The 20,816-nt window shown below is 39.0% G+C and overlaps 1 long non-coding RNA gene across 6 annotated transcripts in view; it reads left to right on the top strand.

The window, feature by feature from the left end:
• The first annotated feature begins 742 nt into the window (after nt 1-742).
• LOC116441152 overlaps nt 743-20,816 on the top strand; it is a 61,195-nt gene continuing 41,121 nt past the window's right edge. For 5 of the 6 annotated variants that reach the window (XR_004238920.1, XR_004238918.1, XR_004238921.1 and 2 more), the window contains exon 1: nt 743-17,751. This is a non-coding gene — a long non-coding RNA (uncharacterized LOC116441152). The remainder of the gene's footprint in view (nt 17,752-20,816) is intronic. The other variant, XR_004238922.1, reaches the window with a different exon arrangement.

The raw sequence follows: 20,816 nt of genomic DNA, 5'->3' as shown, positions 1-20,816 counted from the left end.
CAAAAGCACCTGCGCTGAGATAGGCAGATGCTGACGCAGCTGTAATTTCATGAGAAGTTTGGACAGGGAGAGATGGACCAGATGAGGACTTTTGCTCCAAACGGGAAAGGAGAAAACCTCAGTCCCTAGAGATGCTCCCAGAGATAGTCCTAACGATGAAGATGATGAAGACCCTTTGCTCCCAGGGAAGGAGAAGGGCCTCTGTTTTTGTTTCTGAATGGCTCAACCTTAAAATTGTACCCCAAAAAACTTCAAGAGTGGACCCTCGAAAGCAGTTGCGGGAAAAGCTGCAAGTCGGGGGAAGGGACTCACATGCAGGCAGAGAGACTCCTCTTCCTAAATGGACTGAACAATATTTGGAAGTGGGCAGCTGTCTCGTTGTGATAATGTTTTCATAGCATGAGCAAGAAGAGACTTCTCTTTCTAAATGGACTGAACAAGGTTATTATGGAAGTGGTAAACAGACTGAACATCTTAAGGGTTGTCTTTTCACATTGTCAGTGGGAGAAGGGAGGAAGGTGGGGGGAGGAGGAGAGTTCTGAAGGTGGTATAGTATTTTTTTTTTTTTCTTCTTTTAGGTCTGTTAATAAACTTCTTTATATTCTTTCAAGTTTGGTGCCTGTTTTGCATTTCTCCTAATTCTTATCTCACAGCAGATAAACAGTAATGAGTATTTTGGACCAAACCACTACACTAAATTGGTGTTTCCGCCCGGTTACAAACCGAACCCGCGACACCATCCCAGGGAAGATACCTGGGTGCTCCCACCTATCCTGAATGTCTATTAAGCCACTGGATTTTGTGTTTTGTGGGCTTCCCCCACACCTGATGGATGAAGACTGCAATCATCACTTTTACCAATGGAAATTCCAATAATCAAGTTTCATCACTGGATCCAAGGGTGGTGACTATATGCCTTTCTACTCTTATTCCTGCTTCATTTTCTTTCTTCCTTTCCTTTCTTTTCTACATTTTCTTTGCTTTGTTATTTTTGTGCTTTTATATTGTTACAGTCTAACCAAAATTGCTACATTTAAAAATTTGCCAGGTACCTCATTCTAGCTTTCTGTTATAAAGTTTGCAAGTAAAACTTCCTTACTGAACTTCCTGAGAATTCTGTTGTTTCTCCTGTGCACTGCCCAGAGTAAATCAAACAACCTTCCCCTAAACCCACCAAGTGAACAGGGGCATGACACTTGCATGCTGGAAGAAGGCAAGAAGCTGTGTGGTGGTGCAACATTACCAGGGGCTTTGTGCTCATGCAGGAAACCACTCACTATGCCTGAATAGAGCTCAGTGAACTGGATGTGGTGACTGCTGATTCTCTCAGAGGTCTCCAAACCAAGCCACTAGCATTGGTGCTCACACTCTACTTCTACAGGGCTTGGCAGAGATAGCCAGAAGAATTTCCTAGAATATGAAGGGCTCTTTAAAAAAAAAAGAAAGAAAAAAAGAAAAAAGAAGAGATTAACGTCTGTCACAAATAAATGTCTTACTGCAGCCAACTTCCATTTTAGGAGGATGGTGGAAAGTTGTTTCACGTGATCATTTCGAATGGAAAAATTCCAGGTGAAGTTTGAGAATATCAGTACTACCTGAGAACTTGGAAATGTGAAAACTTTTATTTCTACCACTTCTAACGGAGATAATGTGCCTAGAGAGGCATACTTGCATTTCCCATTCCATTTCATGACTCTGCCAGTTCATTTGCTATCTGTTAGGCAGGAATCAGTGTTCTGTCAGAACTATGTTTCTGTTCAGTACTCAGAAAACAGCTGGGCCATGCTTTTTCCAGCAAGAAATCTAGTCCCAGATAGCCAAACCTTTTTCATTTAAAGTGCGGATTAATTCATTACTTTTCCTGTGTTCCTGAAACTACTGAGAAACTTCTGGCTTGGAATGAAACTCTGCAGAAATCAAAATAACATTTTTCATGACCAGCAGATTATATCAGTGTTCAGCAAACTGCACTGACCACTAAACAGATTTTCAGTTGGAGTGTCAGGCAAGGGTTTGGACTTGCAATGATTTGCCTTAATATCCTGTAATATATTCCAGCTTTGGGAGGAAGGGTTGTTGTATGGTGGTTGGTAGGATTCATAGAGCTTTATGTGCAGCGTGTTAGAGTTCATGCTTATTTGAAAAACTGCTACAGATCTGGTATCATAAAACGTCCCTAGATATCACAAGAAAAAAGTAGATTCTAAAATGAGTTAAGATTATAGCTTATGGTATGGTACTGCAGATCCTTGGTAGAGTCAGCTTTTCCTTAAATCAAAGAGTGCCTCAGCATTGGCCCATGTGCTGAGGGCATTATTCTTGAATCAGTACATCAGTAGTTTAACATACCATAACACTAAGAAATGTAACGATGATGATAATTTTCTACTATATTAGTTACCAGAACCCTGTGCATTTTACAAGAAAACTGCCAGATATAAAGATTGTTACAGTGAGATCTTCTGAGGATTTATAGGCTGGTGGTAAAGAGTGCTCTTAGTGAGAAGAGAACTAGTACAAGTGGGAGTGGTATTTGCCCTGGAGTAAAACTTGTTTTCCCCTTAAAGAAAAACAAGAACAGAACAGTAGAAAAATAACAGAGATATATGCTCACAGGTATACTGGAGGGAAAGGCTGAATCAAAGGAGCCAGGTTCCTCCATTTAGTTCAACTTCTGGTTTGATTTTTTGCCAAGACTCTGATACCTCCAGATATTGTCCACCAGAATTTTTTTCAAGCAGCTGCTACAAGACTATGGATGATTTTGATCCCACTTTTGATCTGAGTAACTGAAAAGTTTGTCTACATAGCCCAGAAGGAACCTGGGCTCAGGAAGAAGCACCATTATCTGTTGATAATCCCAATACAAAAGCGTCCTCCAGAGATCTGCTGCAGCCACCCTCCTGGTCTTCTCTCTGTTTTCACTGTGGCTTCTGTCACTGTCTATTTCCGGCTGGCTGCTCTCAATGTGAGCTCCTCTGTAATTCTTACTACCTCATAGAAGGTTCTGTCTTGCTTCACATACCTGTCTCTTCATCATGTTTTGCATCTCTGCTAGGAATGTGTCTCATCATGCTTGTTTCTTCTTTTTCATTTCTCAAGTCTCTTGTGAGACTCATTAAGTGAAAACTGTGTTAATCTTTCACTTTACAGCCTGGTTTAAAGTAACCTATATGTTACATTCACTGCTGTCTCTCAATCTTTAATTCCAAATATTTTTATAAAAGTCATTTTGAAAGGTGTTACACAGGATGAGTTTTGCTGTGTAGTCTTACTGCACACAGCAAGAGCGACTTCTTCCCCTTTGCTTTATGGGTTTAATACTTTTATTTTTTTTTTCCACATCTCAAACAACATGACACCACCTTTGAAGTGGATAACAATAAAGGAACTGGATTGAGAGTGATTTTTGTGGTGACAGAGAGAGCGCTTAACCCCAGATTATTTTGAAGTGATTCAGATAATGTCTTCTTACCATTTCCCTAGGGAGATATCCTAACACAAACTGACTAAATCTGTACCGGACAGTTGTCATGGCCCAGAGTTTATCTGTGTACCTCAGCGTCACTTCCAGCCTTTTGAATGGGGACTGGTGGTAGTGCATCTTTCCTGTGGTGCTCAGCAGTCTCCTTCCTTAGAGAAAAGAGGTGTTGGTTGCTCACCCTGGTATCTTGCCAGAGCAGATGTACCAACCTATAAACCTTGTGCACAGGTACAAACAACCCACAACTAATCTGCAGTTCCCATGTGATTTTGACACACCATTTTCAGTTAAAACCTTCTGGGTTTGGTCATGTGTTTATTTTTAATGAGTTCTGAAGCAAAAGCAAAACCATTCTGGAAGATTTTCTGTATTGAGTCCTACAAAAACTAACAGAGAACAATTCTGAAAATCCTTTCTATCTATTTTGCATTCAGACCCAAGGTAAACTACCAGCCATTGTCCATCTGGCTGCAATATTGAAGGGGAAAGAAGTGAGAGCACTGCCCAGGGGAGCAGCTTTGAGCCTGCTTGGCATCCATGAGGGTTTCAGGCTCCAGACCTTCTGCTGTTTTCTACCAGGAACATTACTCATATCCTGCATGCTTCTTCTTCACCTTGGATTTTACGTTCTTTAGATGCCGGTACATCTATCCTAAACCCAGCCTTCCCAATCATTTAGACATCCTTCCCCAGAACTGCAGCAATTGCATAGTACTTGGGTTTACTAGCTTCTGTGCAAACATATGCTAATTAATTATAACTAATTGCACATACTCAGGGTTTTTAATCCTTTTTTTCACACCTCAGATTCTCCAGATTCCTAATGTCTTGTTTGTTTTTAAAACCTATTTACTAATTAGGGAGGGGAAGGACTGGGGAGAGGGGGTACTATGGTACAATACACCATTTTTGTGTAACAGAAAGTTTATTTCAGTTACATTTTAAAATTTTCAACATTTAAAACAGGATTGGGCTGAATAAATTACTTGGCTTCTCCCTACTGTCAACATCTTATATCAGCTAACAGGGTCAGCTCCATGTCTGCAGAGGTCTGGTTAACACCTCCATTCCCTGCAGGATTGCAGGGTCCTTTTGACAAGCCATAGGACCAGCTACTCTGTTGGACCCTGCTGCTTGCAGGTGTCCCAGGAAAATCTCTCACATGGCACTTTTAAATCCAACATCAGCAGAACCCTGATCTGAACACCAGGATTTTGCAGGTTCAGGCTTGAGAGACAAAAGCAAAGAGATTGGCACTGACTCATCCTGGCACGTTAAAAAAAATTACTTTCTCCTTAATCAAGTGTGAAAGCTAATTCAGATAAAGTGTGTGACAGTAATGAAATGGGAGAAAGAGTTTCTAATTAGAATGTCAGCAAGATAACACAAACCAAATCCTAAACTCCCCACCATTAAAGTTTCCCCACGGAGCCCTCCTGCCATTGTTCCTTTCTCTTTCTGACTGCTTTTTAATAACAACTTCTGTGTGGCCTTTGTAAATAATCCTCTCATTAGAGGTTTGCTTGAAATATGCAATCAATTTATTAAGATATTTTCTAGGAGAAATTAGCAGGTACAACAAAGCATAATTATTCTGGCACTCATTCATTTTTAAAACCATAGGCTGACCAGGTGCCACTGTTGCTTCTGCCAACCTCAACAATCAATTGGATGGCACCAGAATCACAGCCATATGCCAATTAATCCAGGCTAGGCAGGCAGCAGCATTTTCAAGGAGACTGAAAAATTAGAAATTATCTGCATATTTATTCATAAGTAGTAGTCTTTGAAATAAGAGGAATTGGATCTTTGATTTGGTAATTTTTCTACTACTGTTTATATATGTTTGAGTGTCTGTGTATGCGTTTTTTGATCCCTGAAGAGAATACTGATTCTTTATTGAACTCAAAAAAGTAAAGATTGAGAGGGAAGACAAAACATACCATAAATATTTCTTTAGGTTTAAGATCAACACATAATAAATTATGTAATAAATGGTGGAAAGCTTCCTCTACCGAAAAGGAAGACCATAACAGCAGGGAAAATGAGTTCAACTGTGTGGCATGAGAGACTCAAGATAAAAGAAGCATTTTGAGCATTTTCATTAATATTTTAGTCACATTGTTCAAGATAAGCCATGTAGGGGGAATTGCTAATATCCAGTAACTCTTCATTGGTAACTGAGAAATGAGCTTGGTATATGTGGGCTACGTTCTGGTTAACAGATATACTCATATGAATTGCCAAGTATGACTGGAAGTAAATGGCTATCTGAGAGAAATATATGGAAATAGGAGAACCCAGATATTCCTCCAGGATGGAAAGTCCTTTCATGGCAGGACAGAAGCAAGCAAGAGAAATGGTGCTGGGGATTTGTAAGAGGAAGGCTTCTTTTTGAGAAGAACAGGACATTTTCAATAAAGGAGTTGATGCCAAGGCTGAGAGCTTTGTTGTAGCTGTTCAACAAAGAAGAAGAAGAATAAAATTATATCTGTTGTCAGAAATATCTCTGAAACATCCCTTGTCATCAGAAAAATTACATTTAATATATAACTTTAGAAAATTTAGAAAACAATTATCTTTCTTTTCTCTCTCTCTTCCCTGCAACCCCCTCCCCCCCCCCCCCCCCCCCCCCCAAGTTCTATGTGGTTAAAGCCAAAACCTGAGACTATGGAATGCAAAAAGAAAAAAGAAAATTGGCCTTTTTTCTGGATCCTTTCTCAGTGAACTCTATATTTTGGTTTACACCTCAAAATTGATTTCTTCAGCCTGGCAGAAATGTAACCTTGCCACCTTGCCAAATTTTTGGAAAGTGTACCACCTCACTATTGCAGTAAAAAGTAGAGAAGAATCTGAAATCAGCTGGTCACTGCTGATGTTGCATTGCTCAGAAGACAAAAAGATAATGCAGCTGGCTTTCTCTGAACTGTTGACAATGTAATGTTTCCAGCAAGCTAATCAGAAATGACTCAGGAGACATACTGAGAACACATAATGGAAAGTATTCATTTCTGCAGTGTTGCTTCTCACAACCAATCAGATTTTAAAATGATGCAGAAATTAATAGCCTCAGTAACAATGTGACTGTGAGTATAAACTCAGCAAAGTCAGCCGCAAAATGCTATTTCTACCATCGCTTATTTTTTCTCTCAAAGGTCTTCCTTATAAAAGTAGAAACAATATTATACTCTAACTTTTGTTGTTGTGAATTGCCTTGGCAACTCAAAACACATAATTTTTCTGGTGAATACTGGTCAGAAGACATGCGCTTCAGTAGAATAATTTTTGAATTAAAGTATGTGAAAATCTGTTGAGTGCTTGTATCAGTTACTTTGATCTTTTCTAAGAAGCTGTGCTCATACTGAGTAGCTGCCTACTAAACACTGAGGCTGTGCCTTATCTGTTGCATAAATGAGATGGTGGATTGCATTACAGCTGCTAGAAGGGCCCTATGTAGGGAAGGCTGCTAGTCCTGAGGAGTGGTTATTTCACATGGCTTACTCGAGTATGACATGCTTAGGATGTGTTACCTAGGAGGCTAAAGTCCCACAAATATTTGTACAGTGTGCATGCACAAAACATTGTACAAATGCCTATTGAAAACCAAAATGGGATGAATTAATAAGTACTGTTACAAGTACTACCTCCCTGGGGAGATTTAAAGCAGAAGCTTGAAGGAGAAGTTGTTTAAATTTGAGCTTCCTGAGCTATCTAGTACTGTAAATGGAAATTGTCAGCTGCAAATGGTAATGTCACGGGAAGTAACCACACACCATCATATTGCCCCCTTGCTGTCAGTGTACTGCAGATCACTGCATCACTTTTGTACATGGAAGGCCCAATTCTTGCTAAGCTTCCATGTCACTGAGGTCCAAAATGTAAAATTCAGACATTTAAAAAGTGTGAGTGGGCTTAAGGAAAACACAGGCTAAATGAAAGCTACATCAAAATCTTAGGTTTCATTAGAAGAAAAAAAAAACCCAACTCAAAAAACCCAAAGGATTCTATTTTTACCTGCAAATTTATTCTATATTTTTCTTTGTTTAAAGCCAGACTACATCTTCTGCTAAGATTTAATCTTGTCCTACTGTTCCTCTCATTAATACCTCTCTGTGCTTTCAGCTCTAAATTAGGATTCACTCTGTTCAAAGGTTATTCTCATCTTCCTTGCACCTCTGTGTAGTGAACACAATTTCACTGCAAAGAAGGAGTTGCATTTAACCAGCTGATTCCCAAAGAGATCCATCAGGGTACATTCTGAAAGAAGAAATTCCACAAGTATACTCATTCTTTCTCTCTGATATTCCTTTAACCTGACTTTCCCCTCAATACAGCTATACTACATTCATCAATCCATCTGCCTGTTGATTTATCTCATCCATCTGTCCTTCCCTGGTATCCATGTAATACATTCATGTATTAGTCACACACATAGGGTCATCAGTCAAATCCTCCCTATCAGTGTTTCTATCAGTCAGCTTTTTCTGTATGTTTTATCCAGTTAATATACTGGTGTTCATGCATAGTAAACTATTTTATCTTTACACATTACACATAACTGTACTTTTTTTCCATGATTAACAGCAGTAGATATTAAAATATTCACTGAGTTAAAGTCAGAAAAGAAGACAAAAGGAAGGATTTTTTTTTAATGTCTGAAAATAGAAATGCTTATGGCAATGAGAACTAAACAAAAATGCATCTGCTCCCTCCTCATGATGCAATGTGAGTCTTCTCTCCCCATTTTCCTACCATAATTTTTAGGACTTTGACTAAACATACTGAACATACCATTTTTCAGCAGAACAAAATAAAAGCAGAAGTTACACAAATATAGAACTTAGCATGTCCTTTTCTCCTATCCTGCAATGGACACCTGTGACTATAACAATGTAGGTCTACTACTGTAAAGTATGTGAACCCTGACAGTGTGCCCCAGCCAAACCATCTTTAGCTGTTCTTAATCAGAGCCCTCAGGAATTCATCAAGGTTATGGAAATGTAAACTGCGCTAAATTGGGGGAAAAAAAGCTGAGAAGCAGAATACCAAACAGCGAGAAATAGATAAAGAAGAACTGTGCCGCCCTGGATTAGAACCAATCATGTTTTTTGAAAAGTGCATGCAGAACGCATGGACAAAATAGAGGGACCAATCAAGTAATGCGTGATCATGTGTTCAGTAGTTGCAAAATGCATGAGTGTAGTGTAAACAATAAATGTCATCTGCAAAATCATATTGATTCATTGTTCAGAAGTCCTGAGCTCCCACAGTCTACAGTAAATGAAATTTTTGTTGATTTGAGAAGATAAAAAAAGAGAACTGGTTGCTGTGTGCCTGAGAATAGGGGAGGACACAAGCAAACACAGGAGTGTCAAGCTGGGCTATGTAGTTTGTATTATAGATTTTACAGGATCTCACACAAAGCTGTGGAGATACCAGTGACCTTCTGTGTAGCCTTGCAAAACTGTCCATTTTTTTCCATGCTGAGCTTGAGACAAAAGAAATAGTTTGTAAAAAACTGAAGAAAATACCAATTTAGAGAAAAGAAATTATGACAAGATTGGAAGGTGAAAAGCATTTGATCATAGCCTGATCCATTCAGAGTAGCAATGGAGATGGAAATAAAGCAATAAAAGATGGAAAGGAAGAACTAATTCACTGTAACAGAAGATGAAGGGATAAGAAGAAATAGTTGAAAACTGTGGGAGGGAAAAATTAAGTTTGATACCAGCAAAAGATTCTCAAATTAAATTCTTATGGTAGAGTCACTAGAATTAGATGGAGTGTTAAGGGAGAGGAAGAACTGACCTACTTAGTGAAAGAAATTGGACAATAATGAGAAACACGTGTAGGAATAGGACTCTGAGTATTCTAGGCACATTGAATGAAGTTATTTGTAGCTCTTAGTGCTCCAGGTTTTCATGCATTGGGACATGGAAGTCTGTTGGGACCTAAAAGGACAGTTACACTGTACCACCAACTTCCTGATTGCATGTCTGGCTTTAGTCCAGTGGGCAGAAACTGTTTTACGTGCACATCTCTTACCCTGGTTTCAAAGGACACCTCAGGCATAGGGATACAGAGCACCCTGGCAGACTCAGGCCTGGTCCCACTGTGGGTGCAGTTGTTATCCTATGACACAGCAAGGACCAGCTAGTAAACCTGGTAAGGAAATCATCTCACTTGATTTCACGCATTAACACCATGAATGTCTATTGATTGCACTGAGCTCCTGTGCAATCACTGGAGAGAAAAAGGCTCAGGTCATCTCCCCCAAATGCAGATGCCAGAAACAGGCTGGATGGATTCCTACCCTTTCTGGTTTTTTGACTGAGGGCAGGACCTAGGCAAGGGGCTCAGATTTGACATGTGCGTCATATATATTTAGGTTCAGCAAGATCAATCACACTGCTAGCATAAGAGAGCCCTTGCAGGCCATCCAGGTGGACAAGTCCAGCAGATCTTCTTTGTGATCTTCAGGTTCATAATAGCCTCCTTGCGTCTGTGTCAGGTTGCTTGGACTACTCTCTGATCATCAGGAGAACTAGTCTGCACAAAGGCAGAGCTGTGGCCTGAGACATTTGCAATCTAAGGTAAGAAGTTCTAGAAGAAAAAACCAGAAAACACTGAAGGGAAGACATAGATGTGAATGTCGTCACTAAGAAGAGCTAAACAAAATTAATTACTTTCTTCAAAATTCAGTTTGAAAATACTGTTGCAGAATATGAAGAAGGCCAAATGACTCTCCTAGCTTTTTTTATTCCTTCTTTACCATCTTGCAGTGTCTGCAGCCCAAGTGGAGGAATGGCTAAGATCCATCTTCTCCCAGTTAAAATTAGAAGGTGGTGTCACAGCATGAATCAGGAAATGTGCTTGGGGTTATTGGGCTGCTCTGAATTGCCAGCAAAGGATTTTCGTTTGTTGTTTTTTCTAAAGCATTTCTTTTATTCTTTGTTTTATTTTTATTTTTATTTTCTTTCCCCATAAGGCTTCTGGTGCTTTTGGAAATTTGATTATGTATGAAGTCTTGTATGATAGTTAATTAGCATTCAGGAGGAATACTTCAGTCTATGCATATTATTTGCACAGGTTAAGTATTCCTGATAAGACTTCTCAAATCAGACAAGCTGAATTTAACTTAATTAGACCTATGAATACTCAAGGAGAAAGTAAAACGAAGCTTGCCCAAGCTTTTGTACTGTGGAAATGAGGAGAAGGTGGGTGAGGGCTAAGTGTGCAGGAGGCAAAATCACCCCCAATCACAAAATAAAGAAGACAAGAAGAGAGAGATGTCATTAAATGCTTACAGCTATTCCTGAGCTTTCACTGTAGAAAAGAATGGGGAATGACAAATCTTTTAAGTCATCTTCACCTAAGGAACAAACCAGGAATTTTATTGGGTTATTTTTGGAAACAGAATTAAAGATGTAAGTGGACAGAAATACGTTAATTGCTAGCACCTCCAGGAACCTGTAAAAGTATGCCTGAAAAATCTGCAGTGTCATTGCAACCAGCCGTTTTCATGGGTTTTTTTCCCTTTTCCTAAAATTAAGGCAAACAAAACCAGTGTAAATAGGACCGTGTTTCATTGTGACATGTTGTTTCATCAGCGTCAAAGTGTTCTGGGAGAATATGTCAATTTTGATGAAATTTTCATTGAAAAGGGGCTGAAACAAATCACTTCAGCTGTCTTGTTTTATTTCTGTTATGTCAAAACATTTTGTTTTGCTGAAGTAAAAACATATCATTTTGACTACACCATTTTGATTAACTGGTTTTCGTTATACACATATTAATTTTTTGTATTGGATTAATATGAGATTTTAAATAGCCTACTGCACTGAAGATTAAAGATTACGCTACAGTGTTTTCACATTAACAGAATAAAATATTTTGATATAATTCAATGAAATATTTCAGCATCATCAAATCAAAATAACTTTACAGCATCAGAACATTTTGGTAGTTCCAAAAGCCTTATAAACCGGTGTAGCTTTCAGAAGTGTGGCTATAATACAGTTTTATTTGAAGCCAAGAGAAAATAAATTTTTTAAAAGCTGCCTCCTGCCACTAGAAATCAGACGTATCAAGTGCAAGAGAATTCTTCCTTAGAGATACGCTTCCACCTGCCATTGGGGTAATTAAGTATGGAATATGTGATGCAGAAGATACTAAGTTCAGAAACCAGCAGTGCCATGTCTGGATACATGCTGCTGTCTGTACATCTGGTCATCAGTTATTAGGGTAGGACCTCTGCTCCTCTCTACTCAGGTAAATGCCTACTAAGAAAAATTAAGAGTGAGCAAAGGATTTCCTTTAGTGGATTGGCTAACCTTTACTGCTTGATATGTTCTGCTTCCAGCTGTATCAAACACCTGTGAAAACAAGATATGGAACGGAAATTGTTACAAATACTGATATAGCCAAAACCAGAAATAAACACAGGGGAGCGATGACTGAAGGCTACAGGAAGAAAAAGGAGAAAGTGGTCATGTTTCTCTTGAGTTTTTTCCACTGGCTTTTTTCTTTTTCTCAGTTTACTTTGAAGTTCTGAATAAGATATACTTTATTAGTATAAAATAATGATCTTTAAATAATAATGATAACCGAACACTATGGCTAAAGCCTAATGCCTTTAATCACAAACAAATACCAAGCCCTTGATTAGTTCTTGCACTGTTATCTTTACTACAGATACACAGGTACATTTTGAGGTAAACAAAGGGGTTTTAAAGGCAGAAGGGCACACTCCTGAAAACACAGACTAAGGAAGCCTATCTGAGAGAGTCACTGTGTGGTCACCCTGTCTCCAAAGCTGTGTGTGAGCATTCACTTGTCAAAGCAAAATATAGAAAGTACATCTTCAGTTTCTGTGTCAGTGCTCTGAAATGTTACAAAAGCCTCTATAAAATGTGAAATATAGACATTTCTCAACAAATTGGCAAATGTTCAACAAAACCCAGAAAACAGTCTTTAAAACAATGCTTGGTTTTTGAGGTTATTTTTCGTTTGTATATTTTATCAACATTGCACATTTAGGAAATATATAACCTGTGTTCATAAATAAACCACTGTGGTAATATGGTGTAACTCTGTAATAATATAAAGGGAATTCTCCTTGACCTCCCAAGACAGACAGTCTTGTATCCTGAAACCTGAGAATGGTGATATTTTCTTTTGAGATATTTTCCTGGATAACAGTCAGCAGATGCTAATCTTGTGCTTATGCCTGCAAAATCCTTTCTTCAAATTTACAAAGCTTTTTGTCTCATTGAGTGAAATAACACAGTGAAACTGCAAGTTGCATAATAAGCAGATTAATTTTACTGATTGCTATGTTGGAAAATAATGCCATTTTTTCCACTGTAAATCTGTTGCCTTTAAATGTCATTGAGGACTCCCCTCACATATTTTGTGAATATGCTAAGTTTTCTAATGTAGGGCATGTTTATACACAGGGATGTTATCTTCTTACCTTCTTTTCACGATTGGGACACCTTTGACCACTCACTACCAACAACCATCATTAAATTGTTGTAAGACAGAATATGCTGCAAAAGGGAACTTCTGCAGTGGTTTTGCTGCCTGTCTGTCTCAGTTCTCTGTTGTGGCTTGACAAATCTTCTACAGGAAAAACTTTACCTAACACTGTATAGCTGCTTCCCTCTTTCACCTGCTCTTTCTGCTCTGAAGCAGCACTCTCTGCTTTACAATTCCTTAAGACACACGGGGAAAAAGAGAGAGTATGCCTTTAATGATGACAAACACCCAAATGTTTAAATTTGAGATTCCATCAATGAGTGAATTTTATCAATTGAAAAAAAAAAAAAGACAATAGAATACAACAGCCCAGTCATAACCCCACTGTTGTTGACAGAAATTTAATTTCTATCAGGTGTGGAGAATTAAATAGCATCCCTACTCCTTCTACAAAAGGTGAATAACAGTGCCGAAAGTTAGTTATTTAGAAGTGGAGCAGAATGATTGCCTTATTCCAACTAACAGCAGTGGAAAAAAACCTAAAACAATAAAATGAGAAATTTGAGGTAAGGGATAATGAATGAATTTAGTTGCTTTCATAGTAAGCTCCTAAAAATGATAGTAATTTTGAAGTAAGAAAATTTCAAGTTTGCTAAGCTTCTTGTTTCTACTCTTCCAGTGAGGAACAGTGTGTGTAAGGCGGTGTTTCTGAGTCTTTCATCTTTTAAGAGAGAAAGTCTTTAGTATAGCTGTAGCTGTGTAGAAAATATAGCAGATACAGCAATCTGCTGGGGAAGGTAATTAAATATAAATGTCAGTGGATTTTGAAAGAAAAAAGAATCTCAAAACTACAAAAAACCCTCCCAAATCAAAATGAAACACCAAAAATCCCAAACAAACAAAACTCCCAAACAAACAAAAAAACTCTAACAAGAAAATCAAATGTCAAACCTAGACACTAGAAGAGTACCTTTTAGGAGTAGAAAGGGTGTGGAGGCTGAGATGAGAAGGTGATAGAAGATCAGTACACTCAGCCTGAGGTGAGCTCAAGTTTTACTGACGCCAGCACTTGTTTGAGTAACTGTCCTGCTGGGCCTGGCTGGCTGGAGTGCTGCTGTGTGCAATAGATCTTTGCTTAGAGGCACTTGGAGAAGAATCTGATGAAGTATGATGCTATAAAGTCAGCCTCTGACCCTTTTTTGCAGATTTCCAAAGCTCTTTACCTGGGCAAAGCGTTTCAGACATGCTGCAGTAGTGCCCTAGCTAAATCTAAGCCTTTGACCTGAGAGATCTCCTGGATTAACCACACAGCCAAAGTAGCCTGCTAGGCAGGATTTTATTTTAGATGCTCAAGGCTGAAGCTAACAAGGTCAGGAGGTGTGAGCTTATTGGGGATTAACACAAAATGCAGAGGCAAATTCTACAGTTAATTTTCTTTGCAAGTTGATGATATTAATAATGCAGGAGATGTACCCAAAGAGACATAGCATTAGTATGACAAAGCATTATTTGCTCAGAAAAGGGACTATCTGAGCAGTAAGGACAAACAAAGGGGAAGTGAGCTTCACCTGTGTCAAGCTTCCCCCTGCTGGCTGCTGTACCATCCTAAGAGAGAAGCAGGGCAGAGACTGGAAGAAACCAGTTCCACTGCCAGTTGAAAATCTTTCTCCATGTACACAGAAAAGCATAAACTAGAGAGCCCAGTAGCCAGGAAAACACTAAAGAAGCCCGGAGGTCTGGCTGCTCTGATTCAGGCAGCTTCACACACAAAAAGGGTAGAGAGTGAGCGCCTCACTCAACGGAGCTACTCCTGGGCTAGTTGTCAGGCACGCAGGCAAAGAAGGAGAGAGGGGACTCTCCATATAGGTTCTACGAGGAGGTTCACTGACACAAAGGGACTAGGGATGAACAGCCAAAAACATCCAAGGCTCTGGGGATTTTATATTGAGGGATGGAAAGGCAGGGATGAGGGATACAGCCAATGGGAGAAAGGGAAGAAGGCGGGGTTGAAGCTGAGGGAACCAATGGGAACAGCACATAGGCGGGAACAAGGGAAGTAACCAATAGGATGTTGAGGAGCACAGAACTTTCTAGAACTAATACATAATTAACTAAGGGAAATGAATATTTACAGCTTAATATGTAAAACAGGGAGGGGAAAACATTAACCAATCATTTTGAAATACACAAATCACTAAACTGGAGGATGATGGGTTCTCACCCTGACCACGAGTGTATTGTTAGACATTGGTGCCTGATCACCATAGGTTGTTACAGTTGTACCTTCCGGGGTCAGGGTGGTTTCAGCCACCTGCACTGCCACATACACTTTGATGGTTTTAGGCCTTTCTTGGTGCTAAGTAGTTCACATGTCCTGTTATAGAAAGGAAGGTGGCATGTTTGCTCAGATTAGCAGCACAGTGTCAGGGAAAAGGACATAATACCAAACCCTGAGGGCTAGAGGTAAGTGCATGCTGCTCTCTGAGGAGATCTTTTTAACATGCTGTGGTATTTTAAAGAAGAAAAGCTCAAGATTCTGGTTTGCATTCTCTCTTTGTACAATGAGGATAGTTAAAAGGAAAGCCTGCCTGAAGGAGGAGTGATGAGCTTGGTCATGTAAGGTGTAGAGGCCTGAGCATTTGGGAGTCCAGGCTCTGCTAGAAGGACATCAGGAAATTTAGCATGATTTGCTGTACCAAGCTGCCTCCAGAAGTCCCTGCTGCCCCTTTTATATTACCAACAGTTTGACTCAGGAAATGACTCTTCAATTCTTTTGGACTCCTGTCTTCCTCACATCTCTTCCTGCATTCTCTTCCCTGTCCCTGTGCATTTGGGTCTGATCCTGGCCCTTTGGCCCTGCCTAAATGACTCTTTGCCAGCTCTTTTCTTTGGAGAGTGGAGCATGTTACAGGTATGAGCATGGTACCTCACTGCTGTATAAGGTCCAAATTAAACCTTTTTGGGTGAGAAAAATAGATTTGAATCGGATGAGTTTCAATGCATGGCTAGTTTTCTTGGAGCCATTTTTTTATTAATGGTGTCATGACAAAGGAAGACCCTTTGAGCATTCTGCCAAAGCAACATGAAAATGTATTATGAGACTATTATGGTTAGGAAATCTTCTTGGAATGGGTCAGTTTCTTCATGTGATTGATAAATTAATCCAGCTCTACACAGTTTTCAGGTTTTATGGAAAGCTGTCCATATTGTATGTATAAAAATCAACTAAGAATGAGGGAAAAAAGAGAAAATCCTCTGAAATACGTAACAGGATTCAAAATTTGAAGATGGGGGGAAAAAGCTTCCGTTTTACAACTAGGACGTTGTTTAATACCTTATCTGGAAATCATTATCTGGAAGTACATTAAATTAGAAAAATGAATGGTAGACACCCACAGAAATCTTGAGGCCCTACCACACAGTCCATTCACTGGTTGTCAGTCTTGACCCAAATCTAGATTAGCTCTCAGCACTACCTTACATGCTTCAGGATAATAGCAACTGGAGGGTGAACAGCCTGCTTGAAAGGATATGTCCCTGTCCTTTCCTTTGGCCTCTATTGCCAGAAGGAGTTGGCAGCTACATTTTCTGGGAGAAATCTTAGCAATTGGTACTCCCTTATGCTACAAACTCAACTGCCTTAGTGTTGCCCATGTGTCAAATACTCCTCCAAACTTTGCAGTTCTCCTCTGCTTGTAGAAAGAGCAAGTGTGTTAACAAGTACAGTTGCTGTTGGGTTTGAGGGGTTCTAACAAAGTAACTCCGAGAATGAGCTTCTCTCAACCCATGATCCACACTCAAACAGCTGTGGAGATAACTGTTTTGTCACAGTGAATGTAACATTTTTCATTTTTGTTGATATCTTTCTGTCTGTGTTTTAGTTACCATACTTATCCAATACAGAAGTATTTTCCTTTGAAATGTTACAATTTACTTCACTGAGGGATTCTTTCTGGACTCTTGTGTATGATAGAATAAGTAATTTTTGCCTTCTTTTGAGATTAAGAGCCCAAGTGCTGTAAACAGCCATAAAATTTCTCCTTTTACTAAAAAGCATGAGATGGCTGCACTGAAAAATATGAGCAAAACATGCAGTCTACAATAATTCTGCACCATCAGGTAGGGAGGAAAAACAATTCCTTGCCTTGCCTGTATGTGGACACACTCTACAATGTTGCATCTTCAGCAGCCTGAAACAAATGAATTCTCAATATGACCTGAAAGCTGGCAACAGGAAGAAAGCCTCCAGAAAGGGTTGTTAACTTTGACTTCTGTTAAGGGTAAGTCACTTTCAGGCAAAGGGATGGATTTTGCTCTCTAGTCCCAATGGTGGGAGCCCTGACAGTCTAGGACCACAATGCTGTCTTAGCTCTTCAAATACAGTATAACTTCAGCCCACAAAAAGAAAAGCACAAAAAGTCAGTACAGAAATTGTTAGGGAGAGTGGGAGATGGATTTCTTAGCAAGTAAACTAAGGATTATCAAAAACATTTCCATGACAGGATGACCACACACACTTGCACCTTAAATAGCTAAGGGGAGTGAACCAGTCTCAGGGCTTTATAGCGAGTGATGGCACACGAGGATGAATCCAAACCTTTTGTTTCCCTTTCATGCTTCACAATGGTTTCTTCTAAAGATGAGCACCTACAGAATCAGCTGGGGCTGGGAACAACACACATTGCAATGAATCTGGGTGGCATTTGTAATTAATGGAAAGCAGCAACATGTGAAAGAAGATAAAAAACTAATGAAAATGTCAATAAAATATTTCAACTGTAGCAAAGGTAAGTTGATGAGGAATTTTATTTTTTTTATTTATTTTTGAATTTGCGTTCAGACTGATTTGTCTTTGCCAAACCATAGTCTTGCTCTTATGCTAGATGGACAAGGAAAGAGAAGAAGTATTAGTACAAGAAAACCCTGGTGTTTTTGCAGCAAAACAGGTTGTGATTTCTCAGATTTGATGAAACTGATACTGTTTTCCTCATTTTGACAACGCCTCTTCTGATTAGAGCCTAGCAACTTGGTAATGGCCTTTACAATCTGACGCAGATGTTAAACAAAAATAAAAGTTGAGAATGTCAAGAGGAAGGGTGGATGACAGGTAGCAAGAGGAGTGATGGGTAAAAAATGCTCAATGAACTGGCCTCTGGGCATAAATTTGTCTTTAAAATGATGGCTTAAAAAGAAGTAGAGATGGCATATCCTACTGATTTTCTCCAAAAAATTTCACACAATGTATTCCCAGAGAAATACAGAAATACATAGCAGCAAATTACTATTTTGTTTCCTAAGAGCTTGCACTTGTAAAAAAGGAAAGCATGGGAAAAAGCGAAGATAATGAAACAATTCTGACTTAATATTGAATCCAGCACAGAAATGTTGGGCTGTTTTTTGGGTTTTTTTTTTAATTTGAAAAACTGTGACCATCTATATATCTTTTTTTGGCATGATTACATTTTCTGAGGCATGCATCCAATGCACAAGAATTTAAATATCTCCTTTTCATGTCATTATCTATTTCTCTACTCATTAGGATCTGGCATTGTAAAGCTGCAGTAAGCAACATGTCTAGCACTTCCATCAGGTGTAGCTCTGCTCCCCTATCTTCCTGGAAAATTATATATATAATTCAGGAATATCCTCACCATTTTCAATGCTATCTCTAGCATAAAAGGAAGCACATGTTATCCAGTCCTAACAATACTGTATTATTAAGTTTTCTATAACAAAGCTTCAGTAGACTGGAGTATTTTGAGACCTTCATGAGGGAGGGTTGCTCTTTCTGCATCTTCACCTGGGAAATATTCTCTGCTTAACTCACTAGTTGTCTGGTCTCAAATATCTGCGTTCATTGCAGCAATAACAAAGGTTTGCCTTTCTACTCAAGGAATTGAAAGCACCTTAAAACATACATGGATAAACGTCATTAGCCTTTTTTATTTATTAATAAAATATTTTTTTATTTATTTATAAAATAATATAAATAATTTTATTATTTATATAATGTTTATTATCTCGGTCAGAGAAAAGTGAAGTAGAGTCATGACATTTTGGGAAGCACATCTTCTTCCTCAGGAGGCAATAGGCATCCTATGCTTCCCAACAAGTAACTAATGCCTAGTACTGGAATTAGCTAACAGTAAGGCAACTGTGTTCTTTGACAACTGAAATACCAGGTTAACTTACATTTTAAAATACCAGGGATATTTTGAGCTAATTTTCCATTCAATCACATCCTTTACAGATAAAGTATTCACAGCACTCTATTTCCTTCAGATATAAAACAGGTTCCAAAATTAATGTATCCCTCTTAACTGTGCACAGTTGTACAGTTGTACAGTTCACCTTTTATTTTGTACATGCAGAAAGTTGATGAAAATGATGCAACTTTTATTATGAAAGCTTCAAAAGTCTGAGTCTTAAATGCATCAAAACAAAGCTGAGATGAAATTACTTTGCCTGATCCTTCACTCCCTTGCACTGGTGCAGCTTCATTGACATCTGTGGTATTGCAGAGACATACAGGTGCTGTGAGGCAAGGGGAAGGCACAACCTGATGTAGAGCTGCTGTCTCTTGTCACAAGTCATGTTTTCTGAGCAAGATGCAATAGAGACAGTAAAAACTAGCAAAACTTGCCTAAAACTAGCTTGCCACAATTTCCTTCACTTTCTCTTGCTCAGCTGCCTGAAATTCATGATTTTTTTTATCTTTCATCCAGAAGTCACGTACGTTTCAATACCTCAATTAGTAGGGTGGTGGGATTTGTTTATATTGCATCTGGTGCTCCAGTGAATTTGCCTGCAGTTAACTTGACGGCCAGCTTTGCTCTGAACTGTGTCATCGATAACAGCAAGTGACAATCTTGCCATTACAACAACTTGATAAATTGACCAGGCTTCAAAATAAGTCAGTTTCACCTGCTACACAAAATAGACAGGCTTTCTGGTCTAAATCCCCAGGGTCAAACATTTCTGACAGAGATCTCAAAGCACATGAGCCACTAGGCACACCAGACAGGTCAGGCTTTTGAGGGAGAAAACATTTACAGTCCCGAGGAATGAAGGGTACAAAGGTGTGGAGTGGTGGCTTTCTCCTGCTCTTCAGGGCTGTATTTGACCTGGTCTTTTGTGCTGCTTTTAGCAAAAATCAATTCTCAGCATGCCCAAGCATCCTGTGTTAAATAACTCATTGCACCTTGCTGCCACGTGCAATGCTCACATCACTCATCAGGAAATGTAGTTTTCTTGGGGAGTTCTAGGGTGGTTTCATCTGAGTTTGGATTAAGATGTTGTGCAGTAAAATTGAATGGAATGGGCCATTTCCATGTGCAGTATTCTGTGTTTGGTATGTGGTGGGGAGATGCCTCTCTATGGATGTGCCCTGGTGAGCTTAGAGTCTATGGGATGATCTTGTTCTCTATCTTGCAGTGCTAGAGAGGACTGATTAGCACAGACGTCATCATCATCAGACATACTGTTATAGGTACTTTTGTTGGCTTTGGAACTTTTTCTGCTTTTTTTTTTAAGAAGAGAAATCAGAATTTTTCTTGAAAACTATTTCTTTTATTATTTTAGGGGATCAGTTATAATTATGCAAATAAATATTCATATACCTTTATGGACCTGTGTCATTTCTTATTTCACTCTAACTATATCAAGTGAACGATTGCACTTCTCACCAAGAAACACAACTCCACTGGTAAGATTTCTAAGAGTCCTTCAGGCTTTGTTCTGATTTTACAGTCATTTTGTGAGGTTTGATATTTAGAAAGTGACAGCAATTTCTGTTCCATTTTAGACCAGGGAAAAGATTGCAATTTCATTTGTACATCTAAAAGATTGCTCT

This window comes from Corvus moneduloides, chromosome 3 (assembly GCF_009650955.1).
Source record: "Corvus moneduloides isolate bCorMon1 chromosome 3, bCorMon1.pri, whole genome shotgun sequence".
NCBI lineage: Eukaryota > Metazoa > Chordata > Aves > Passeriformes > Corvidae > Corvus > Corvus moneduloides.
This window is presented reverse-complemented; position numbering and strand designations above follow the sequence as displayed.